Source organism: Photinus pyralis, unplaced genomic scaffold (genome assembly GCF_008802855.1).
Source record: "Photinus pyralis isolate 1611_PpyrPB1 unplaced genomic scaffold, Ppyr1.3 Ppyr1.4_LG1, whole genome shotgun sequence".
In the NCBI taxonomy this organism is placed as follows: domain Eukaryota; kingdom Metazoa; phylum Arthropoda; class Insecta; order Coleoptera; family Lampyridae; genus Photinus; species Photinus pyralis.
This window is the reverse complement of record NW_022170249.1, coordinates 49,828,636-49,856,200: the sequence shown is the minus strand read 5'-3', so window position 1 is coordinate 49,856,200 and position 27,565 is coordinate 49,828,636. Positions and strand designations below refer to the sequence as shown.

Genomic DNA, 27,565 nt, shown 5'->3' with positions numbered 1-27,565 from the left:
TTAGAAGGAAATCTTTTAGATTGTAAGCAAATGTTTCATTTTATAAATATGAAAAACGTAAAGCATTTTACTTTTTAAAAGCAAGACCTTTTCCTTCACGTTTTTTGCATATGACTTGAAGGAATTGCGTTATTTTTGAAACAAAGGATAATCTTTTTTTTATAAATATTGGCTAATTAGAAACCATAAATAGTAGCGGAAGTGGGTACATATCTAAACAAGGCGAATTTACATACAGGTGCTATATCCCTTAGTGGCCTCCTTTACCACCCCTCACAGCCACCCTCAACCTCTCGATTTGAAGCGTTTAATTTTTATAAATCTTAATCATGATTTTTAAAAAAAAACATCACTACACGATAGTTATAACACCTTATGAAATGAGCCTTAATTTAAAACAGTACTAATTGTAAGGTCACACCTGCCAACCGAACTGCTTCCAAATTGGTATACTATAAGCAAAATGTATTATGTATTATGATCATGCACCCCAGATGCACAACCAAAAGAAAAAACAAAAATAATAAGGCGTTGACTATCAGTCAACTTGGAAACGGAAGACTGATTTCAATGTGTCTTTTACAGGCTCGTTCGCAAGGACAATCGCTTTACTTCATAAAAAAAAGTACAACTATGAATTCACAGTCCTACACGTTAATATGATGCAAATGATTGATCCTGCCAGAGAGACCATTCGAAGAATCATTGCAATCAATCTTCTTACCAAGATGAGAAGACAACTTACACTGTACTTACGATGTACGAGAATCCATTGAAAACTTCTTTAGACACTATTCACTTTTCCCCCACTGCTGAAATGAAATGAATAAAAGAAAAAATCCTACCTTTATAAAACTGCCCTTCTGGAATCTGTAACAAGCAGAAAATTAACGTTAAAAACATTTCTAAACTGTGCTTACTTAAAATTAAGTGAGTTATAAAGAGAACTTTTTATACAAGAGCTTACAAGAAAAAGAACTAAATCGCTTAATTTATATTATTTAGGTAGATATATATTATATGAACTATAAAGTGTAAATATAAATGAAAATGCTACTTAGTAAAATCAATTACTCACCTCTCTTTAAAAACTATGACGCCGATCTTCATATAGGTAGTAATAAATGAGACATAACAATCCTCGAAACCATGGCACTTGGTAACGAAAGAATTGACCTCAAAACTTCTCTATAGTCTGGTTCGCAGACGAATCCGTTCAAATCATATCATTAGCGTGACTATGAATTCATAGCCACTTTTTAATATGATGTAAACTGACTCAGGCAGCAAAAGGGACTATTCCAAGAATTATTGGGGTCAATCTTACATTGCCAAGATTATAGACTGAGAAGATAGTCACAACTCATTTACTACTCTCTTAGTTGGCTGAATACAGTCGGCGATCTTCCTTTTAGTCACTATATGCACTATTCACTTTACCCCCCTTTACACAAAAATATGACATGCAAAACACCATGCAAAAGAGAAAAAATCCTACCTTTATAAGACTGCCCTTCTGGAATCTTAAAATCGCGAAATTTACCATTAGCATTATTAATTCCGGCCTTGCCTGGGCAGGATCATGAGGGAGGAATGTTGCACTAGGACTGCAGCTGCTGCTCTCAGTAACAACCTTGCCATCGTTGATTTTGCGGTGAGTAACGTCACTTCCCCTTGTTCCGCTCTTGTATACATCACTACTCCATAGCCAATATAATCTCAGATTGGTTCCCTTGGTGTAGGTGTCCATAGTATAGACTATATATAGTGTGATACCTGTGGTGCCCTTCTGGAATCTGTAACAAAGAGTAAACGTATGATAAACAAGTTAAAAAAGTAATCGTAAACGCTTTACAAAAAGAGCATTTCCACTTGCATTCATTTCCCATTTGTAAGATAAAACTTCTGCTAAAATCGTAAAAATCCGGCCACAAATATGAAAGATAGCTTTGCATAGGTGCAGTCCATTTTTGACGTGCTACTTCAATATCAGTTTATAAGAATTTCATTTCAATGCTTTCATAAATAAAAAAGTAGGAACAGCGCATGCGCAAATTTAAATTTTGAAACTAACTACCTATTATTAGATTTTCCTTTGTTCCAAGTGACTATGTATCAAATTTCATTTAAATATTTATTTATTATACCTCTCTTGTTCTGGGTCTAAGGCAATTTCCACCTCTGCCACAGATGAAAAACTCACCTCAACCCAGTTTCGAACACCCGACCTCCGGATTTATAACTCAACGCTCTACCATTGAGCCATAATGCCGGAAATACTTTTATGAATACAAAAGTTTGCAATTCGGTTTATAAATGGTCGAGATGCGAAAAGAGCACTGTGAATTTTGAATCGATTCGAATCAACTTTCGGCATTGCGTTATATATGGCTCACGCTATGCCCATATTGAATTTCATGCAATTCGGTTCATAACTAAAGGAGATGTTAAAGCGATCAAACATTTCTAAACAAAGTTATCGTTCAGACAGATGGACAGACAGACAAGGGAACCGACGGACAGACGACAGACAGCAATAGTCTCGGCACCATAACGAACAATAGCTCTTAAGATAAAGAAGTAGTAGTAGCATTCCAACGGATGGTCGGACGGACAGACGAACAGACAAAGTGGCCACAATAGCGCATATTTTTTTATTTTTGTGGAAATGCGCTAAAAAGGTTTCCACATTCTGAAGTTATATTTTTATTATTGTTAATACTGAAATTAATTTTATTTTTCATAGTATTCTAATTAACGGTCAAAACTTTAAGAGCGAATATCTCCAAAACGGTTTGTCTCAATAGGCAAATATCTTGCAAGCGAAGTGAAGTGTAGATTTTGAATGTATACCAGGCGGCCTTGCAAACTGTAAAATAATTAATCCAAATGCTTCGCTGTGGAAAATCATGCTTGTGACAAATACGGTTTGGGATTTACTTGATTGCAATAGTTTCAATACTGTAATACTCAATATGATTGAATCACAAATGCAAAATCTTATCACACACTTTACATGAAATCTGTAAAAACTAAAAACGTTCCAAGCTTCGTATCGATATTGGAAAATAGGATATCTTTAGAATTGTTTTAAAAAAATAAGATCTTAAAAACTTTCCAAACATTTTGGAATTTGGAAATGTTTTCTCGCCACCGACAAGATAACCAAACAGTAGTTGCTGAATTTGTTGGACATATAGTCGCTTTATTTGGATTTGGATAATTTGGCAATAAAAATTGGAAATCGCGACGAAAAAAATCCAAAACGTTTGGAAAATTTGTTCCTAAAAAGTTGGAATTTGAATTTCTTGTTTGTCCCTAATGCACCCACCAGTTTCAACTTATGAACAGAAAACTAAAAGAGTGAAGACCACCCCTTTATAGCGCACATTCAAAGATCTAGAAGATCTACGTTGTTTAGAAAACATTCCTGAATCAATTGCAAAAAAAATAAATTGATCATTACTCCAATTCTGATTGACTATTAATACTAAAACCAAGACACTAAGTGTTTTAGTTTTGAAATGAAACAAAAAAAACACAGGTAAGAGACACAATTCTAAGGAACAAAAACATTACGTATTCAGTCTCGGGTAAGTAAACTTTACAAAAGTAAGCAATTATCAATGATCTAATGGCCCGTATGAATAAAAGTAAGCAAATGCTTATACTTGCAACATTCAAAGTAAATACTCGTAAGTGCTCCTTCGCACTGGGCGACTTAGCAGCGCTTCTAAGCAGAAGAACAGGACGCAGTGCAGCGCTGCTAAACCATGCTAAACAGACCAGTATGAAGGGGAAGTTACGAGTATTTACTTTGAATTTTTCAAGTATAAGCATTTGCTTACTTTTATTCATACGGGCCAATAATTATAATCAAATTCTAAAAAAGCGAGTGTTATAACAGATGTAAACGGCAAACTGTTTACAGTAAGGTATGATAAGTTGCCTATCAACAAATCCTCATTTCCACGTAACGCCTACGTTTTTGATTCATTCAAATTCGAATAACCAAATATTTTCTACAAATTTTGCAATTTAACAGATAAATGACCCTTGTAACAAACAGATCTTGGCAGCTTTCAATTAGACCACATATTTTGAAAAACAATTCTTGAATACTAGCATTGAATTGGAAGTTTTACTTTTTAAAAATACTTGTAAATCTTATCACATACTAAAATTTGCTTAAGGGAACGCATAAACAAGACAATAAAAAAATACAGTAGAATATGTTGGGTTTGTGCAAGTTCCAACATTTTACCACACACCTTTCATGCACAGGCTTTAGAGATGGTGTTGTGTATTGTACGATTATTCCCAGTCAAAATTGGAAGACTTTGATCACCTGATACATTTTGCCTTGGATAAATTACTTTGACGCTGCATCCAAAATGGTTCATTTAAAAAATAAAGCCGTTATACCTACTCAAAGATTGAGAAGATCAAAAAAATACTACATCTCAATTATTTGATTTTCAAACCAAATGATTAATTTCATAAGGATCGTGAGTATCCAGAGCTGGGTAGTGGTAGGCAGTACTTTATTTAGTAGAAGTATGTTAGCCCTAAACTTCCTGAAAAGAATATTAATCAATCAGAAAGTGCTTTGGGTTTCAGAATAAAATTGATTGTGTGAACACTTTAAGTACATAGGCTACACTGTTTCATGGCATTACAGTAATGAAATTACACCTACAAATTATCCTGGTTCACAAATTGTAAGATGTTTGTGCATTCCTTGCCCAGCACCTTAAAATAAGCGACAGAATGCTACGAATGCTGCGTACAACTAAGTGTGCATTTTAAAAAACCTGTCTCTTTCACCCAGCTCTGCTTACCAATATAATCGCGCTATACAAACATAAATAAGAAATTATTACCAATAGAGTGCGGTTGGTTGCCTAACTTCCAGGTTTTAACCATTTTAGAACACCTTTCTTGCGCGCACATTGTGGGGCGGAGTGATGTAGTGTCCCACTTTCAATATTAGACCAGCCCTTCAACATTGTTCAATTGTCGTTGGAGCAGGGAGTTTGGCAATTGGTCCACCTAAAAAATATGGCGGCATTAAAAAACTGAAGCAATAACAAATGTCGGTATTACAAAAGTATTAAAATTAATTTTGTTATTTTAAAGGAAAAGAATGATAGCGTAAAGTTGAGATTAATATGGTGTAGAATTTCATAAACTTGTACTACATAGGTATGAAAGTTGTTCCAATGTTTCATATTTAAACAAAATCAGTAGAGGAAATGAACTATAGTTTTTATTCGTGCAAGTAACAATTTTAATATTTTTCGATATCATGAATAGAGCCCACATTTGGGCAGTACAATGTCACTCTGAGTCGAAGGTACGATCGCCAATCGCATAAATGAAATCGTATATACATAAATCTCAAGTAATCAGTAACAAAACGCACTTGACGTAATTAAGGACAAAGTGCTTGAACTTTTAATAATTTAATACATCAACTTATTTATACTTATTATTTATGAGATGCATACCAACTTCTGGAAACATTTAGTTCCAGCAAAAAACTTTAGCCACAGATTAGCATTAAAAAATGGCACTAGAAAATATTTCTCATATAGAATATTAGTTGTAGGTATAAACTTAATTTTAGAAGACCATGTGGCCAAATGATATATGCCTACCTTTTTTTCTGTTTTGGCCCATAAAACGATCTAATCTTTTTGTGTTCTGAAATTAGAATGATTGCTTCAAGCAACTCTAATTTTATTAGTTTTCGTGGTAGCATAGATATAATTGCAAACCATGTCTCCTAAAGGTTGATTCACACTTTAAAACTAAACTAAATAAACAAGTACAAAAATTATTATGAAATTATAGTTCACTAAAAATTGACCTTAGACCTTTACAAACAAATCGGCAAACTCAGAGTGCTTCCTCAAATTTTTGGGAAGCTTACAAATTCAAGTTTCAAGTACAAAGTGCTTGCAGACCTTTATCCAAAAAGCTTAGTGTTTCCTTTCCAACTAGAAATTACATTTAAAAGGAAATCATAATCGCCAGACTTTGTTATTAAGGTATGCAACTTGCAAGTACCCGTGGTGTTACTGCTAACCACATAATTTCACTTTGAGGTAAATAATTGCAACATGAAAAACATAAATGGCAAAGCGTTCACAGTAAAGCGAGATTAATTATGTTGGCTTGGTGCAACTACTAAGTACCTACTACACTTTACAACACACCTTTTATGGACAGGCTGAAGAGATGGAGTTGTGTATTCCCACCGTCAATATCGGAACGCTTTCATCTACCGATACATTTTTCCTGGGATAAATTACTTTCATGCGCGCATCCAAATCAGTCCACCTAAAAAATACAGCCTTTATTGATACATTCAAACAAGGGGCCATACGATTGAGAAGAGCAAAAAAAAGTACATCGTAATTATTTGATTTTTTCATGCGGCAAGTGAAATTATTAATTTTATAAACGACAGTGAGTATCCAGAGCTGGTTAGAGATTATAGGAAAAGAGCACTTTAATTAATAGAGTATGGTTGGTTGTCTAACCACACAGCATTATTTAAAATGCATGTCCTGAATGAAATATTGTAATAATTAACTGTATAACACGACAAGTCCAGAGGGTGGAATTTTGGAAGTGAAGCTCCCTGTCATTTACCTCATCTGACAAGACGAAGCTGGTAATGATAAGATAATCAAGTGTTTGATAAATATGAACTTTGCTAGCTAATGTGGCTGACGTAATTATTTTCTCAAAGTACTTACAAGAAAAAACTGGGAAAAGGAATTCACATAATAGTAAAATCTTCAATATGAAAACATCTCCAGAAATTGAAAATCGTGGACCAAACAGATTGATTCAACAGAATTTTGGTAACCGAACATTCATTATCAACAAAAATCTACTGTAGCAATCAAATCAGGCTTGATTTTCGGTAATCGCAATCACTTTCCGAATATTTAAAAATTTGCAAAACTATTAGGACTGAAATTCCTGCAAAGAATACACTGAATCCAAAAGTGCATAGTGTACATAGGCTGCACTTTCTCGCGGCAGTACAGACTAATCAATCGGTACCTAATGGAATTAAAACTACAAATCGGTTTGGTCCGCAAATTGTAAGATGCTAGTGCATTCCCTGGGAGCACCTTTAAAAATAAGCGACAAAATGCTTCTAATCCTGCATACAACTAAAATGCCCCACAGACGGTACGACAAGTCGTATCAAACATCGTTTCAACTTGTCGTACGAGGTAATTCCATACGAACGTAAACTCCACACCGGTACAATTATCGTTCAGAATGGTAGTAATATTAAATAGTCATACGACAAATAGTACTATCTGTAGGGCGTTTTAAGTTAGCTTGTTAAAAAACTTAACGCTTGTACCTGCTTACGAATATATTCGCAGTAGTATAGTAAATTTGTACCTAACAAACAAAAGGTTAAAAAGAGAGTATGGTTGGTTGCCTAACTACCAGGCTCTAACCAATTTATCTGGGACGAGCAGCTACAGACAATAGCCAGGTTGCGGACAGCATTTTCCGTTATGTTAGACGGCCATTTTTCCTTATAAGTTTATAAGTATAAAACATTTTTATAGCAAAGTTAAGTTGCGGTGTGTGCTGGGCGTGTTCAATTTTGCTTATAAGTTTGAAGGAGTCTTAACCTCACTTTTATTTGCATTGTGTTAAAATGTCCAAAGTTCACTACTATGCTCTTAGACAAAAAGAAAAGAACTACCGCCAACATAAACACTACACAATTGTAGGTTAGCAGGAAAATGTTATTTATGAGTGATTACGTACTGCGCAGTGACACATTATAAGAACTTCATTTTCATTGGTTCCGCTATTTATAAATATATCGTACAAAAAGCCCTCATACCGTAAATTATTTCTACAAAAATTTATATTTCTTATGTTATAAGAAAAAATGGCCGTCTAACATAACGGAAAATGCTGTCCGCAACCTGGCTAGTAACTGCGGTGACATTGGGTGTGAGTCTTTAGATTATTGGCAAGTTTAAGATTGTTTTTTTAACTGTTTTAGAAATGCCAATATACGAATATTCTTAATGAAGCTACTAAAATATTGTAAATGACTTACACTGCACTAAATAAACAAGTGCAAAAATTATTATCGACCTTGGGCCTTAATAAATTGACAAAACTCACGAGTGTTCACTAAAATTGTTGAGGTTCTTGCAAATTCAAGTTTGGGTATAAAGAGCTTACAGGCCTTAATCCAAAAACCATAGCGTTTTCAACTGGAAATCACAATCGGCAAAATTTGTAAAATTCAATTAAACGAATTGGTGCTAAGGTATGTAAGTACTTTGTACAAGTACACTTTTGAGGTAAATAATCGTTGCATGGAAAACATAAATAGCAAAGAATTCACAGTAAAACAAGAATAATTATGTAGGTAGGTGTACGCCACGGTTGTAACGATTTTCCAACACACCTTTCATGCACTGAATGATGGAACATGTGAGTAATGTATAGATGTCCATACTGCCAACATTGCAATACTAGCTCTCCCGCAGTTTTCAATTTTCCTTGCATCAGGTGTTCATTTTGGCGCAGCATTCAATGACTGGTGAAACACAGTGACGTAATAGTGTAACCACACTGCCTATATTGGGTTTGGCTTATCAGTAGTTTGAATTTTCCTTGAATCAACTCCTTTGGTACAGCGTCCTATTGGTCCACCTAAAAAAATATGCTGTATTACAAATTTTGCAGTCACAAGAACCGTTATGTAGCTAACATTAGTTTTCGCCCTTTGTATTATTTTTAGAAAAGAGAAGAAAGGTAGAAAAGGACGAGAGAAATATTAAAAGATAAACCTCTTCATGCTCCAATCAAATGATAAATCTTAATAAACAACATAGTGTTGGTTTTCGGAAATCTGTTCGCATTAGTTTTAGACTGTGCTCGTCGTCCTGCATTAATGCTGGACAGTACACCTGTTCCGTTGCCAGAAAACGCTTGATTTCGTTCCACGATATCCGAATTCTGTGTAGATGAAGAAGGGGTCAAATATTCCTGTGAAAGGTGAATGCTTTAGCTAGACAATAACGCTGGGGTTTACTAAAATGTTTTAAAATAATCTTTTTCTTAAGGGTAACGTCGAGGGCTGTTAGGGTGCCATATTTTGGAAAAAAAGGAAATAAATTTTCCTGGCGTTATTGTCTAGATATTAAGTTTACGAACTTAGCTCAATTTTGGAAATTGTTCCAACTTCATTAATAAATAAGTTATCTTGGAAAAACAACTTAAAAGTTTTCCTCAAAAGTGCAAAAAGATAGCTTCCGGCGCCCCGCTTGGATTATATGGATAGAAAATATACATTATAATTGGTCTAAGTTTCTGCCAGCAATCACAAATGAATATTATAAATGGCCAAATTTGGCAATTGAGAATATAGGCAACTGTCATTGGACTAATACCCCCCCATTAGTCAAGGGTACTGTCCAGCCTTAACATGATGTCGATACAATTAAGCACAATTCAATACCATAATCAAAATGGATTGCTATTTCCCATTCAACTAGATTTAGTGACTCAGTATAAAAGAACGTAGCAGGAAAAATCTAAACGTGATCGAACAACCAAAGGCGAAGAGAATACAATCATGTGATTTATATTCAGTAAAGTAGGTAATTCTAAATAGTTCTGGCCAAATGAATAAGCGGTTGTAATCATCTCTTAAATTACAGAAAATTAATTTGAAACGCTCACAAGGAAGTTCTTAAATTCTGACGGACTACAGATAGGTAATTGGTAATCACCACATCTACTTAAAAACACCATCCATTAGAGAAGTGGGTAAAACCCTTAATAAATCACAGTTAATTTCAAACTCTTAAAAGGATGTTTTCCGAGGAAGGCAGAAACGATACGGTTATCAACCCATCTACCTACAATACAACCAATACTCCTTAGCCAAACAAAAAAAGGTGGTAATCAATATGTAAAATTGTACAAATATTTCTGTAGGGGCTCACAAAAACTCACAATCCTTAGAAGAATTGGCAATTGTCCCATCTACTTAATCACACAAAATTTATTTCACATCCATCCATCCAAAATGATTTCAATTTCCGCAGAGACGCAAACAAGTGGTCTTCATCTCAAATTTAGAAATGAAATAACAAAACAGGTAAGAGCAAAAGGAACAAAACCATTGAATATTCAGCCGACAAAAGCGCATTTTCCCCACACAGAATCAGTAAACACCGGGAAGGAAGTGACCAGTCCAAATAAACTTTTGTCGTTCTGGTCCCTGGACTGTACTAACCGTATAAAAAAGAAACCACAACGAAAAAGCGTAAACTGGAGGTAGTGGTGCAAACGAACAGACTGACAAAGTGCGGACAATAGCATTCGTTTTCCTTTTAGAAAATGCGCTAAAAAGCGGGCGTTTAATAAAAGAAACGCCAAACAGTTTACAGTAAGGTATGATAAGTTGCATATCGACAAATCCTCACGTCTCATTTCTATAAAACACATATAATACACTCAAACCTCAATGGTACAATTTAATCAACCGACAAGCGTAGCAATTCATTAGCAACGAGTTTTGCTTAGGTCGTAATCAGTCACTTCTCCTATCTCTCTTACCTCTTACTGGCAGCTGTATCAGAATTGTGAAATTTATGACAGGATCATGAGACAAATCAGCCCTCGTCTAATGAATGTTTAAAAATTTGCAGATTAAGTAATTTTCAAATTAATAATGAAAAACTTAACTTAATGTTTAGGTATTATAATTGAATTAAATTACGATCAGATTTAACCAATTAAACTTGAAGAACTTCACAGACACAGGCTAGTTACAAAAAAAGACAAATTATCAAAGGCATCAGAATTTTTAGCAAATTTTATTGCATCAGGGAACTCGTCAAATGAAACTGTAGTTAACGAAAATGGGCCAATAGAAATGCTATGTGTATATTGTTGTATACCACTTGCTTTAGAAAAACCACCAGAATTACACTTAAAATTTTAAAAACCAATTAACATCACCGAAAAAGAGAAAAATAAAAGTAGATTCAATAAAATCAGACAAAATCGGATTACTTCATGGTTAGAATATGTTCATTCAAGTGAGAGAAAGAATTACCATTTAAAGACTATAAATTAAATGTGAAAATAGTACACTTCATTCTGGAGTACCACATACAAACATACATGAAGAACCATAAACTCGCGGGGCCCATTTAATTTAATGTTCAATACTGTTCAGCAAGTTGTTTGAAATACAATTTAAAAAAACTGCAAATCTCTTCTTCTTTTTCGGGGGCGGTCCATGAGTTTGGGGGCCTTTTAGTCATGGAGCCCCCGGGGCCCTTACCCACCCAGTCCGGCCCTGGTGCATACCAAAATGATACTACATACATTGGCATAAACGAATTTGTCTATTCCAGATATCACAAAAGCCTTTCCAAACGCCACTCCATATACCTAATAGAGATCAAGATGTAACAGCACAGAACACCAAGTCTCATGCTGTTGTGAATCATTCAAATTTAAAAAATCTTGTACAATTTTGCGATATAACAGTATACATCTTTTCTTTAAAAAGAAATTACACATGTAACAAATAAATCTTGGCAGCTCTTAATTAGACCATGTACTTTCAAAAACAACCCTTGAATTACTTTTGAAATTTCTAGTAAGGGATTGGGAGTTGCAATTACTGTTTAAAAATACTTGGTCATCTGATGAAACAACTTAACAACTAAAATTTGATTCAGTACCACAATCAAGAACATAAAAAAATATGGGTTGGTGCAAGTATACCAACACTTTACAACACACCTTTCACGCACAGGCTGAAGAGATGGGATTGTGTATCGCATAATTATTCCCACCGTCAATATCAGAACGCTTTCATCATCTGGCACATTTTTCCTGGGATAAATTACTTTGACGGGTACATCCAAATCGGTCCACCTAAAAAATACATACGTTATTGATATATTCAAACAAGGGGCCATACGATTTTAAGAAGAGCAAAAAAAACTACATCGTAATTATTTGATTTTTTCATGCGGCAAGTCAAATTATTAATTTCATAAAGATCGTGAGTATCCAGAGCTGGTTAGAGCTTATTGGCAAAGAGCACTTTATTTAGTAGAGTATGGTTGGTTGTCTAACCACACAGCATTATTTAATATGCAAATAGGTTACTAATTTACAATGTATGTACTAAATGAAATTATTGTAATTCATTTTGTATTACATGATTTAAGTCGAGAGGGTGGAATTTTGGAAGTGAAGCTCCTCCACGTCATTTACCTCATCTGACAAGACGCCACTGGTAATGATAAGATAATCCAGTGTTTGATAAATATGAACTTTAAAAGATCACAATCACCCCCTGTTTATGTAACGAATTGTTAATGGGGCTGATTTAATTATTTTCTCAGTCTTTACAAGAAAAAACTGGGAAGAGTTTAAAACAATTCACGCAAAAGTAAATCTACAATATGAAAATATCTCAAGAAATTAAAAAATTTGCAGAAATATTAGGACCGAAATTCCTGCAAAGGATATACTTAATCCAAAAGTGCATAGTACATGGGCTGCACTTTCTCGGCAGTACAGACTAGTCAGTCAGTACCTAATGAAATTAAAACATCATTTCAACTTGTCGTACGACGTAGTTGCCTACAAACGTAAACAAAGGACATTGCCACATATGGTGCGATTATTATCGTTCAGATGGTAGTATCGATCCAAAGCCGTACGACAAATCGGACTATCTGTAGGGCGTTTAAGTCTTCTTGTTAAAAAACTTGCCCCTTTACTTTACCTAGCTCTGCTTACAAACATATTCGCAGTAAGGTAGGTAATTGTAACTAACAGAAATAGATTGACAATAGAGTATGGTTGGTTGCCTAACTTCCTGGCTGTAACCAATTTATAGCACTTTTTCTATACAGGGAGTAAATGCGGTGACATTGAGAGTGCGTCTTTAGATTATTGGTAAGTAATTGACGGGAAGTAATCGGCCTTCGTTTCCGTGGTGTTTATTAGGGTAAATTATGCCACGATGAAAGTAATTCAAAAATTCTTCCACAGTGCAGTCGCGATAGGCACTCGAAATTCTGGACTTCCAAATAAATTTTTGAATTACTTTCATCATGGCCTAATTTACCCTAAACAACACCACCAATTATTGGTAAGTTTAAGATTGTTTTTTAGCTGTTTTCGAAATGCAAACTAGCTAGACAAATACTAAAATACTGCCAACGACTTACATGGCACTAAATAAACAAGTACAAAATTATTATGAAACTAATCCACTAAAAATCGACCAAAAACAAACAAGGAAACAGTGTTCACTCAAATTTTTGGGGTGCTTGCAAATTCAAGTTTGAGTACAAAGTGCTTACAGACCTTCATTCAAAAACCTTAGCATTTTTAACTGGAAATTACTTTTAAAAGAAAATCATGGTCTGCAGAATGGTGCTAGGGTATGCAAGTACTTTGTACAAGTGGTGTTAAACCACATCATTTCACTTTGAGGTAAATAACAGAACAGTAACATGAAAAACAAATAGCAAAAGTAAGGCAAAATTATATGCAGGTTGTAACGATTTTACAACATACCTTTCATGCACAGACTGGAGGAAACTTGTGATGTAGTGTATAAATGTCCACACTGTCTGTATGGAACACTAGCTTTTCCGTAGTTTGAATTTCCCTTGAATCCAAGTATTTATACTTTGGTACAGTATCCAAATTGGTCCACCTAAAAAAATATGCTGTATTACAAATTTTGCAGTTACAAGAACAGTAATTAACTAATATTAGTTTTCGCCCTTCGTAAGGTAAGGTATATACAGAGTGACAATTTGAAAACTTACCACCCCCATATCTTAGTAAATACACGAGATATTTAAAAAAATCAAAATCCGTTTCGGTAATTCGGAGGAGGAATCACAATGACATAGTTGGCGACGCCAATTTAAAGTCAAAACATCAATTTTAACAATTATCCTTCTACAAATAGATCATCAGGTGTATTCCCACCAATAAGACAATTTTCGGGCACCAATTCGCATTAGTTTTCGACTGTGTTCATTGTTGGGCCACTTGCATTGCACCGCCAAGTATACAATTAACAACATTAAAAATGGGTAGATTTAGTGACTCAGTATAAAAGAACATGGCAGACAAAATCTCAACTTCATCAAACAACCAATGGCGAAGAGAATACAACCATGCCATCTATTTTCGATAAAATAATTCTAAATGATTCTGACCAAATGAATACGCGATTTTAATCATCCCTTAAGTAAATCACAGAAAATTGATTTGAAACGCTCCAAAGAGAGTTCTTAATTTCTGAAAGACTATAGGTACCTACACACAATTGGTAATCTACTTAAAAACAATATCCATTGGAAAAGTGAGTGGAGTTGCACACAAACCTTAAATAATGCGCATGCGCAAAACCAAATTTGGAGCTGGCATTAGATTTGCTTTTTTATTCCAAGTGCCCATGGAACATAGTTCATTTAAACACCTTCATAAATAAAAGAGTTTGCAATTCGGTCCATAAATGGTGGAGATGCGAAAAGGGCACTGTCAATGTTGCTAACATTGCCATTACAATTCACAAAGTCCGATCTACAAATTTGATAAAGAATCTACCTACAAAATTTCATCGTAATCACTCCATTCATTATCGAGATATCGTGCCAACAGACGAACGGACAGACACCGCAAAATTATAAACTGACTAGGAGCTCGTTAATAAAGAGTTTTGTAATCAACCCTAAATCCCATAAAATTAATTTCCCATCCTCAGGAAAGGATTTCAATTTCTGCGGTAACCGTAAATGATCAACAATCACACCTTCTATACTTACAATCCCTACTTGAAAGATTTTAAAATCACCATCCTTAGGCCAAGTAAATATAAGGGGTTGTAATCAACCTTAGATCATACAAAATTAATTTTACATCCTTGAAAAGGATTTCAATTTCTGCCCAAACGCTAAATGGTCGGCAATCACGTGGTATCTCAAATGTATATAGATAAACTGTAATAATTGTATTTTCTCGATTCAATTTATTTAATTCGAACAGAGCAGAATCTCTAATGACCATCTCATTGAAAAAAAAAATATGTAACTAAGTAAACACTGCTAAGCAACCAAAACAACCGACATATATAACGATTGTACAGAAATTCCTGAAGAGGCACATAACAATTGGGAATCATCCCATCTACTTACTCTAATAAAAATCACCATCCATCGGCCAATTGAATAAAGGATTGTAATCAACCCTATCAATCACATAAAATTAATCTCACATTCTTGGAAGGCTTTTAATTTCTGCCGAGATCGAGACACTAGGTAAATGATCGGTAATCACCCATCTACTTACAATACAACTCCGATTCACTAGCTCAAGAAAAAAAAAGTACCTAATAAACATGTAAAATTGTACAATAATTTCTGAAGTGGCACAAAAGAATTGGACATCACCCCCATCTAGTTACCTACTTTATAATCACCATGCATAGGCCAAGTAAATAAGGGGATATGTAATCAACTCTCAATCACAAAAAAATAATTGCCCATCTGTTGAAAAGTGTTCTGTACAAACTTTGTATAAAGTATCAAGGAGTGAATGTTATAAAATAATTGAAGTAGTTGTATTCTATAAACAAATTAAAAAGCTTGTCAATATTATTCAACATCTTTGATTTTGAGTATGGATGTATCAAGATAAGATCCAGGGTACAATTTTCACACCATCCTTTGAAAAGAATTTCAATCTCTGCAGAGGCAGCAAGCCAGCAACGATTGGTTATTCAGCACATCTACTTACAATAAAACCCCTATTCATTAGCCAAAGAAAATAAGTAATCGACCATCCATCGCCCAGATGCATAAAGGGTTGTAATTGTAAACAACCCCAAATGACACAAAATTAATTTCACATTCTCAGAAAAGGATTCCAAATTCTGCAGACAAAAACAATTGGCATTCGACCTATCTACTTACAATACAACCCTGATTCCTGATTCATTATAATCAAGGGATGAAAAGATTTGTAATCAACCTTTCAAATTTCACAAAAATTAATAACACTGAAAAGGGTTTTAAATTCTAACAGTGGTACCTTCATCCCCGATTCATTAACAAAAGGTTGTACCCTAATAAATGTTAACTGCACAAAATTTCTGAAGGGCCAGAAAATTGAGGGATCACTCAGTCTACTTTACATTACTTTAAAATCACGATCCATCAGCCAAAATTAATTTCACATTCTTGGAAGGCTTTCGGTTTTGGCCGAGACACTAAATGATCGGCACTCACCCCATCTATTTACAATACAAATACAACTCCGATTCACTAGTTCAAGAAAACAACAGATTTTGATCAACGGTTAAAATTGTACAATAATTTTTGAAGTGGCACAAAAGAATTGGGCATCATCCCTTTACATATGTACTCTAAATCACCATGCATACATAGGGCAATTAATAAGAGGTTGTGTAATCAACCCTAAATCACACAAAAATAATTTCCCATTCTCGGGAAAAGGATTTCAATCTCTGCAGAAGCAGTAACAATTGGTTATTCAGCACATCACATCTACTTACAATAAAACCCCTATTCATTAACCAAAGGAAAAAAGCTCGAAAAAAAGATAGTAATCGAGGTGTAAAATTGTGCAAACAGTTCTGTAAGGGCACAGAACAATTGGGAATCACCTCATGTACTCTTACTTTAAAATCACCATGCATAGGTCAAGTAACTAAGGGGTTGTGTAATCAACACTAAATTACACAAAAATAATTTCCCATCCTCGGAAAAGGATTTCGATCTCTGCAGAGGCATCAGCAACGATTGATTACCTATCTAGCACATCTACTGTAATCAATCTTTAAAATTACCCTCACTGGAAAGGATTTCAAATTTTAACACCGGTACCTACCTTCAACTTCAACCCCAATTCATTAACCAAAGGAAAAAATCAATTGTAATAAATACCTATTAATTGTACAAGTGGCAGAAAATAATTGAGGAATCACCTCAGCATCTACTTAGGTACTTTAAAATCACCATCCATCAGTCAAATGAATAAAGGGTTGTAATCAACCCTAATTCACACAAAATTAATTTCACATCCTCGAAAAGGGTTTTCAATTTCTGCAGAAGCGAGAGAGATTGGTTATCACCCGATCACCCTGATTCATTAGTCAAAAGAAGAACTTTGAAATTGTACAAAAATTTCTGCCGGAGTAGGTACCTAAGTATACTCAATCGGGAATATCAACCCGATTCATTGCCCAAAGGAAAAAAGGTTGCATTTCACGTTTAAAACTTTATGAAAATTTCTAACGGGTACGAAACAATTTATAATTACCCCATCTACGTACATTCAAATTATTATCGATTGGCCCCCATAAATCACAAAAAATTAATGTCACCATTTGCAGATGTCGTTTCGTCCCCGCAGTCACAACAATCCCTTTTAATTTATCTAACTACTTATACCTATACTGAAAGCAATAGTCTACTTACCCCTTTAAAGATCGTTGATGATAGCAGAGGGGGCGCAAGAAAACTGCTTCCAAGGGTTCGATTACACTCTTCCCAAGGATTTTTGGGCAAACCTTCGGGGTTGACAACAGGATTACCTCAAAAACGGCAGCTTCCAATTCAACCATAGGACTGGAAAAATATTATGATATTAAAGATGCGAGATATGATCGCCAAATTAAAATTGGTAGGTAGGTACCTATAAGAGGAAAGAATCTAACCAGGCAGGTACCACTTAGGTACTTATAGGTAATTATTGCAAAATCAATAATTAAAGTCGCTCCACCTACCCCTCTTTAGATTAAATGAATTAATTAAACTATAGGAGTTGGTTAATAGGACAATTAAGTCAATAATTACTTACGTGAAAAGATAAATCCGATTGCAAGTCACGCTGGCAAGATGGCCGACTACCTGTTGGCGGTTAATGGCTCCGATTTGGCGCACTTTTCTTCTATAAATGCCTTCCAAAAAGGCTGCTGTTGATTTTGTAACGATGCTGTAAAATTATCACGATGTTAGGATGGCTATACACCTATTACGAGTAATTAATAAAACGGTTTTTAATGTTAACGCGTATAAAAATGAGAGAACGTTGAGCTAGCTTACCGCAGACATCACTACAAACCAAGCGTCTGTAGAGGTATGCGCAGAGACCCGCTTTTGAACGAAAATGGATACCCTTCAAAAGTCCTCAATCAACCATATTCACGCGTATAACAAAAATTAACGATTTCAAAACGGTTAATTACTTACCCTGGACGGTTAAATCGATTCCAAAATTTATCAAAGATTCTATTTCATGTAGGATCGCGCAGTATGCGTAAGTAATTAACCTTACTACTTTATTTATAGATATTCGCGCATTGAAATTACCAGAGATTATACTAAGTACCTACTCAGTAGCCAGGAATAGGTGTACAATGTACATCACTTAATACCTATTTCAGGGCATTTCTGCTAGCGAAGTTTATAAAAAGACGCGGGCGAGCTCAAGTCAGAACACCTGCACGATTGGTACTGCACCGAAGTCTACTAAGATACTATGCGTTCCAAAACATTTCGGTTCGGTTTTTCCACGAATTGTTCCTTACCCCCCAAGCTTAAGGAATCGAATACGACGGGCAAAGAAACGGATGCGTCCTTGAATTGAATTCAGCATTAGATAAAAGTAAATTAATACAAATTTTAAATATTTTCAATAGACAATCCCTCCCCTCGCCTCTGACCGTTAGTAATTCGATAGCAAAATTTGCCAAAACGTAGGTACTTATCGCTTTATTCAATTACTGTATTTATGTAAACGCTGCATTCAATAAAGCACTAAAGAAAATATTTAGAAGGCTTGTCACTAACCGAATTATCGGTCCAAACGTCTTTTGGCTACCTATACATTGAAAAGTTGGTTTCGTTAAACGAAGCGCGGCCAGACGTCTGCAATGCCGTGATTGGTACATTTCTAGAAAGCGCGTCAAGATAATTTGCCCCGGTTTGCAATATTATGTTTTGAATTTTTCCTAGAATTGCGTCTGCAATATTATTACCGCGATACCTTTGCGCTATCCGCGAATCCGCCTACAAATTTAATCGTAATCAGTTCATTTGTTATCGAGATAACGTGCGCTAACGGACGGTCGGACAAAATTATAAACTGACTAGGAACGTTGATAAAGGGTTGTAATCAACCTTAAACCCCATAAAATTAATTTCCCATCCTCGGAAATGAATTTCAAATTCTGCAGACAAAAACAATTGGCATTCACCCCATCTATTTACAATATACAACCCTGATTAATTGATCAAGAGACGAGACGAAAAGATTTGTAATCAAACTTTAAAATTGCACAAAAGTCACTCTGAAAAGGATTTCAAATTCTAACAGTGGTATGGTACCTTCATCCCCGAATAATTAACAAAAGGTTGTATAGGTACCATAAACGTTAACATACAAAAATTTCTGAAAGGCCAGTATAATTGAGGAATCACTCCGTTTACTTATGCCTTAGGTACTTTAAAATCACGATCCACCGCCCAAATGAATAAAGTGTTGTGATCACCCCTAATTCACATACAATTAATTTCACATTCTTAGGCTTTCAATTTCTCCCGAGACACTTAAGTAATGATCGGCATTCACCTCATCTACTTACAATACAAATAGGTACAACTCCGATTCACTAACCCAAGAAAAAAAAAGGTTGTAATCAATGTTTAAAATTGTACAATAATTTTTGAAGTGGCACAAAAGAATTCTACTTACTTTAAATCACCATGCGCATATAGGCCAAGTAAATAAGAGGTTGTGTAATCAACCCTCAATCACAAAAAATAATTTCCCATCCCTAGAAAAAAATTTCAATCTCTGCAGAGGCAGCAAGCCAGCAACGATTGGTTATTCAGCACATCTACTTACAATAAAACCCCTAGGTATTCATTAGCCAAAGGAAAGAAGTAATCGACCATCCATCGCCTAGATGCATAAAGGGTTGTAATCGTAAACAACCCCAAATCACACAAAATTAATTTCACATTCTCAGAAAAGGATTTCAAATTCTGCAGACAAAAACAATTGGCATTCGACCTATCTACCTACTTACAATACCTACAACCCTGAGTCCTGATTCATCAAGGGATGAAAAGATTTGTAATCAACCTTTCAAATTTCACAAAAATTAATAACACTGAAAAGGGTTTTAAATTCTAACAGTGGTACCTTCATCTCCGATTCATTAACAAAAGGTTGTACCTAATAAATGTAAACTGCACAAAATTTCTGAAGGGTGAGAAAATTGAGGGATCACTCAGTCTACTTTACTTTAAAATCACGATCCATCAGCCATATGAATAAAGGGTTGTAATCAACACTAATTCACAGAAAATTAATTTCACATTCTTGGAAGGCTTTTGGCTCGGCGTTTGGTTTCGGCCGAGACACTAAATGATCGGCACTCACCCCATCTACTTACAATACAAATACAACTCCGATTCACTAGTTCAAGAAAACAAAAGATTGTGATCAACGTTTAAAATTGTACAATAATTTTTGAAGTGGCACAAAAGAATTGGGCATCATTCCTTTACATACTTTAAATCACCATATGCATATACCTATAGGGCAATTAATAAGAGGTTGTGTAATCAACCCTAAATCACACAAAAATAATTTCCCATCCTCGGGAAAGGATTTCAATCTCTGCAGAAGCAGTTAACAATTGGTTATCCAACACATCTACTTACCTACAATAAAACCCCCATTCATTAACCAAAGGAAAAAAGCTTGGAAAAAAGATAGTAATCGAGATGTAAATTTGTGCAATTTGTTTTGTAAGGGCACAGAACAATTGGGAATCACCTCACGTACTTACTTTAAAATTACCATGCATATAGGTCAAGTAAATATAAGGGGTTGTGTAATCAACACTAAATCACACAAAAATTCCTTCCCATCCTTGGAAAAGGATTTCGATCTCTGCAGAGGCATCAGCAACGATTGATTACCTATCTAGCACATCTACTGTAATGAACCTTTAAAATTACCCTCACTGGAAAGGATTTCAAATTTTAACATTGGTACCTACCTTCAACTTCAACCCCGATTCATTAACCAAAGGAAAAAATCGATTGTAATAAATACAAGTGGCAGAAAATAATTGAGGAATCACCTCAGCATCTACTTACTTTAAAATCACCATCCATCAGTCAAATGAATAAAGGGTTGTAGGTAATCAACCCTAATTCACACAAAATTAATTTCACATCCTCGAAAAGGGTTTTCAATTTCTGCAGAGGCGAGAGAGATTGGTTATCACCCGATCACCCTGATTCATGAGTCAAAAGAAGAACTTTGAAATTGTACAAAAATTTCTGCCGGAGTAGGTACCTAAGTACACTCAATCGGGAATATCAACCCGATTCATTGCCCAAAGGAAAAAAGGATGCATTTCACGTTTAAAACTTTATGAAAATTTCTAACGGGTACGAAACAATTTATAATTACCCCATCTACGTACGTGCAAATTATTATCGATTGGCCCCCATAAATCACAAAAAATTAATGTCACCATTTGCAGATGTCGTTTCGTCCCCGCAGTCACAACAACACTTATACCTATACTGAAAGCAATAGTCTACTTACCCCTTTAAAGATCGTTGATGATGGCACAGGGGGGCGCAAGAAATCTGCTTCCAAGGGTTCGATTACACTCTTCCCTAGGATTTTTGGGGAAACCTTCGGGGTTGACAACAGGGATTATCTCAAAAACGGCAGCTTCCAATTCAACCATAAGACTGGAAAATTATTATGATATTAAAGATGCGAGATATGATCAACAATTTAAAATTGGTACCTAGGTATAAGTATAAGAGGAAAGAATCTAACCAGGCAGGTACCCCTTCCATATAGGTAGGTAATTAATGCAAAATCAATAATTAAAGTCGCTCCACCTACCCCTCTTTAGATTAAATGAATTAATTAAACTATAGGAGTTGGTTAATAGGTCAATTAAGTCAATAATTACTTACGTGAAAAGATAAATCAGATTGCAAGTCACGCTGGCAAGATGGCCGACTATCTGTTGGCGGTTAATGGCTCCGATTTGGCGCACTTTTCTTCTGTAAATGCGTTCCAGAAAGGCCGCTGTTGATTTTGTAACGAAGCTGTAAAATTATCACGATGTTAGGATGGCTATACACCGATTACCAGTAATTAAGAAAACGGTTTTTAATGTTAACGCGTATAAAATGCGAATAAAAATGAGGGAAGGTTGAGCTAGCTTACCGCGGGCACTACAAACCATCAAGTGTCTGTAGAGGTATGCGCAGAAACCCGGTTTTGGAACGAAAATGGATACCCTTCAAATGTCCTCAATCAACCGTATTTACACGTATAACAAAAATTAACGATTTCAAAATGGTTAATTACTTACCCTGGACGGTTAATTCGATTCCAAAATTTACCAAAAATTCTATTTCATGTAGGAGCGCGCTATACCTATGAGTAATTAACGCATCTAGGCTACTTTATTTAGATATTCGCGCATTGAAATCACCAGAGATTATACACTAAGTACTCAGTAGCCAGTAGGTAGGTATACATCACTTAATAATGCAGAAAACTTAATAATGCAGAGCATTTCTGCTAAGCGAGGTTTATACAGAAAAACGCGGGCGAGCTCAATTCAGAACACCTGCACGATTCCTACTGCACCCAAGTCTACTAAGATACTATGCGTTCCAAAACATTTCGGTTCGGTTTTTCCACGAATTGTTCCTTACCCCCCAAGCTTAAGGAATCGAATACGACGGGCAAAGAGGCGATTTAATGTCGAAAACGGATGCGTCCTTGAATTCAGCATTAGATAAAAGTATCTAAATTAATACAAATTTTAAATATATTTCAATAGAGACAAAAGTTGCCAGTTGGTTTCGTTGAACGAAGCGCGGCCAGACGTCTGCAATGCCGTGATTGGTGCATTTCTAGAAAGCGCGCCAAGATAATTTGCCCCGTTTGCAATATTATGTTTTGAATTCTTCCTAGAATTGCGTCTGCATTAGATTATATTATTACCGCGATACCTTCACGCTATTAAGTATAATTGTTTGGGTGGATTTAATACATCTCTCAAAGATAACAAAACAATTACTTAAGTACGTAAATATGGATGATGTACCTACACAAAGTGAGGACTCGCGATTAAAAATGGCCCAGTCTTTCAAATTTGGCTTCCTCTCGCAGTTAACAGTGAAACATACGTAGGTATAGCATACATTAGCATTTTGAGAAAATTTTCGTAGGCAATTTCACAAGTGCATCAAAATAACCGATAATTTTTTTGAAAGCTTTGTTGTCTAATAACTGCCTACGTTTGTTTTCATATTTTGGCGAAAGACCGAAGGTGGGGGGCTCTTTTAACAAAATATGAAAATGACCGAATGCAGTTTTTTTTACTGACAACATGCTTGAATAAAAAACTATCAGGTTTATTTTGATGCACGAGTTACCTACCTAATTTAGAGGAATATTTCCCTCATATGTAATAAATCCCATATATGAGGTGTGCAATTACCCGTTCTTGCCTTTTTCTAACTTATGTAGGTAGGTATATCATTGCGGGCATTTTTGAACGCCCCGAGCAATTCACAAGTAAGCAAGGCTATTAATTAACCATTGAAGATGAGATTTGAACCATAGGTATACAGTGGGAATTCCTAATTACAAACCGGCAAAGCTACAGCGAATATATACTATACCTATTAGAGCTTCTGAAGTCTATACCTACAGTTTCTAAGGTATACCTAAGTACCTCTAGGCCTATAAAGTTCTGAATCCCTAATCCACCCTCGAAGGAAAGTTTAGCACACTCTAGCAATTTTGGAAACATCAGGACCTTTATACACATTTTAATCAGTTTGGGAATTTAGAATCTTTAGGGATAACTTTAACATTTTCACACACTTTAGCTTTATAGAATTTTGATTAACGTACCTAAGTGCTTTCCGACCGTTGAAGTTTCTAAAGTTTTGATTTCTAGGTTTCCTGTTGCATGAGTATTTCCAAATCGTAAACTTTGGAAAGTCTCCTAGTCCCCAAATTTCGTAACGTCTTTATATGTACCTACTACTACACTTATTAAATTCTGTAGGCGCTTTTACTATTTTTAGCAAAAACATAGGTACCCACCAGGAATTCTCCTGTAGGTACCTACATAATTTGTTGATTTCAAGTATAAATAACTTTTGTTCATTTGAAGTTAATTTTGACACTCTCCTGCATAAGCAACTTACAAACACCATCCAAATGCCTAAGTACACAAACAAAAAGAGCAGAACCAATCGTTAAGGAGATATTCTGGGGTCGCCACTCGTTATCTGATTTGTCCAGTTTTATAATGACCTCCACGCCCATACAGCAGAACAAAATGGGGACTTGCTCTATCCTTCAACGTAAATAGAAAACCGGATCGTCAAGGTGTAGCTACGCTATTTACATGAGAAAGAGATGTGATTAGCATAATGCCAAAACAAATATTTGACCTCGGACTTAAGACTTTGATGACTTTAAATAATGACCTACTTACCACAGAGAAGTGTAGATAGAGTGGGAAAATGTAATTTACTTTTTTGATAGTTAAGAAAAAATAAATTATAATGTAGACTTATAATAATGCCTTCCAAATTATAAGAACAGAACAAAGCAGAAAATTGAACATCGGAATTAAGGATTTTTGGAGCCTATATAAAAATTTCGATTGTTTTCCTAACAGGCACAGCTATATAAAATTTATAAAAAATTCATGTAGGTATACCTTCCTACTCAAAACTTAAAGAACAAATTTACTCATATCCTCAACACTTAAACTAATTAGCGGTAATTCTCTTTTTCAGTGTATCTATCTATACACTAAAAAGTAAAAATTAAGCGTATATCACACAAACATTCATTCAAACTTACATATAAATTGAAAAAGAAAAACAGATTAAAAGAAAAACAGATTAAAATGATTTCACAAAAATTAACGCAGAAAATTAATTGATAAAAAATTGATAAAATTGAAAAATTCGTGTAGATCCCAAACACTTTGACTAGACACCTAGACTAAACCGTACTTTGGTAACTTGGTAGTATAGCTACACAAAAATGAAATGATATCTATACAAAAACTCAAATTCAGAAAAATTTAAAAGTAATTTAAAAAACAGATTCAAAAGTAAAACGTTCAGAAAATTCAGTAAGTTATGGTAAAGAAAATTGGAGGTTTATAAATACGAAAGTTAAAAAAATTTAAATATTCGAAAAACTAGAAATTAGCGCAGATAATTATGATTAAAAAATGAAAAAATATTTTTGAAATTTATAGGAAGCAAATTGGAGAATTCTGAAAATTGTTGTTTATTCACATAATTAAAATGGTTCAAATCAGTTGCGAACTTAATACGGACAGTGTATACAAGAAATTAAGTGGTAGGTATTATCTACACAAAAAATCAAACTCTGAAACATTTTTAAAAAATTCGAAAAATTCAAAAAAATAACAAAGAAAATTAGAGGTTTATAAAACTGAAAATTTTTAAAATTAAAAAATTTGAATAATTAAAAAAATACTAAAACATTCGAGAAATTGTAACATTAGTATGCAGATATTTACCTAAATCAGAAAACTAAAAAAACTTAAAAAAACTCTAAATTTATAGAAAATTGAAAAAAAATGTTAATCTGCAAAAATTAGACAATTTAAATTGAGCACATGAAAATTCAAAATATAGGTAATGCAGAAAATTCCACAAGAAATTCAGAAAATTCGAAGTATAGATATAAAAATTAGAATTGTTTTCGCGAACAAGAACATCTGTAATGGTACATATGGGTACACAAAATTCATGAAGTATCTCAAAAATTAAAGAAAAATTCATATCTTGTTTATATCACGTACACTTTGAGCTCTTAGACTATTGCACCTATTGAAACTGTACCTATGATTTACGGCAAATTAGCGACCATTTTCAGTGCAAACTTTATCCCATCATAACAGTGTACCTACACAAAAAATTAAGTGGTGCAAATACAAATTTAGAAAAACTTAAAAATATATATTTAAAGGTTCAAAAAACATAGAAAGAAAACATTTAAAATCTATACAAAATTGGAAATTGGAATATTATTAGGTATTAAAATTAGTATGAAGCGTAGTACTTACACTCGCTGCATGATGATGGAACGGAAAGATTGTAAGGGCTGGCAAACGGAGAGAGCATTGGTCTTTCACTGGCTTTCCTCCTTAACCATCTTAATGCAAGACTACCATTTTAACTGCAAGTCCACCCTAAACGCATCCTTCGTACAAATGCTGGTGAGGAACTGTTAATACCTAATGGAAGATCGACCATTCAATCATTGATTCACTCAACGATTCAATATTGTTAAATTTTCCTCGGATCAAGTATAATTTGCATCGGCATCGAAATCGGACCGCCTAAAAGATTTGATCATATTAAAAAACTTTCTGCCACGAGAACAAATGTAAAATGTAAATTACTCTAAATAATCTGTTGGTATGTAGACTGCCCATTTATATTTTTTATTGAAAATTTAGATACCTACCAACGATTAAAATAGTATGATTTTTTTAACCTACAGTAGGATTTTACAATATGCCCCTTGGTGGGGAAAATTTTAGCAATTCTAGCAAAAAGTTTTTCACCTAGGAGTGCCACTTAAAAAATGGCAGCACTGAAAATTGTATAAAGATTATATAAATGCAAATTTGTCCTACACATTTGATTCTCAGAGTTTGTAAACAAAAATGTCCGTAGCGAAATGATGTGTTGCCTACCTCCCCTCCTACTTGGAACTCTATGTTCGAGGTCAGATTTAGGAGTCTTTCATAACTCATACTTTCGTTACAGAGTATGTAATTATTCAGTCATTTTAAGTAGAAATAGGTATACTTAATCATCAAACTTGATTAATTTAGAATTTGTCGCTTTCACAGAAAGAAAATTGACCTTTACCTACTTTTGAAAGAAGCAGTACGTTGTCCACTTAAACACAAAAATTAAGCCGGAAATTTTACTTTACAAAAAATCCGGCTTATTTTCTCTCATCCAGTATATTGCAAAGCACCAGTGGTTGGATCCCCCGCTTAGTAGGTACATACTTTTCGATTGAAATTCATATTCGTAGAGCTTTATGTGAAATTCAAATAAACGGCTTGATGCTTGGGTATGTATAGGGTGTTCTACGTTTACGCAATTCTGCTAGTCACATAATTTCGCTTTAGAGTAGATAATAACAAATAACAAGACACAACAAAGCATTAACATTAAGGTAGTTATCTATAGCCATGAGATTATATAGGTACCATCTTGTATAACACCGTTCATCTGGCTGATAGGATGAATTCGAAGTCGACATCGTCAACATTAGAAGATGAGGCTCTTGGTTCATATACCGTGGATTACAGTTTTGATATGACATCCAAATC

At 34.6% G+C, this 27,565-nt stretch overlaps 1 long non-coding RNA gene across 1 annotated transcript; it reads right to left on the bottom strand.

The window, feature by feature from the left end:
* Positions 1-349: 349 nt before the first annotated feature.
* Positions 350-27,565, bottom strand: LOC116160586. The gene is made up of 12 exons (XR_004143255.1): positions 27,443-27,565; positions 26,279-26,554; positions 22,107-22,241; positions 21,721-21,872; positions 17,950-18,084; positions 17,568-17,717; positions 13,630-13,771; positions 11,833-11,967; positions 8,471-8,718; positions 6,222-6,345; positions 4,884-5,052; positions 350-1,796 (listed from the first exon to the last, which is right to left on the bottom strand). It is a non-coding gene; the product is annotated as an uncharacterized LOC116160586 (long non-coding RNA).